A 213-nucleotide genomic window follows, 5' to 3' on the forward strand; every position below is an offset into this window, starting at 1 on the left:
AATTCTACATGTCGCGAACTACGCTCCTGCATTTTAGCATGCAATAATCCGTGCAGCATTTGGGTGAACGCTTTCATGCAAGCTAGCCAATACCTCATTTATATCTTATTGGACATCAAAAATAGCAATAAATTAGACTAAGGGAATGCACATCGAAATATTCAAGCATATCGAATGCCATATACACAACCACTGAGGCCTAATAAAAGAAAA

The sequence above is a fragment of the Theobroma umbraticum genome, unplaced genomic scaffold, assembly GCF_002168275.2.
Source record: "Theobroma umbraticum cultivar Fairchild unplaced genomic scaffold, ASM216827v3 scaffold_67.0, whole genome shotgun sequence".
NCBI classification, from domain to species: domain Eukaryota; kingdom Viridiplantae; phylum Streptophyta; class Magnoliopsida; order Malvales; family Malvaceae; genus Theobroma; species Theobroma umbraticum.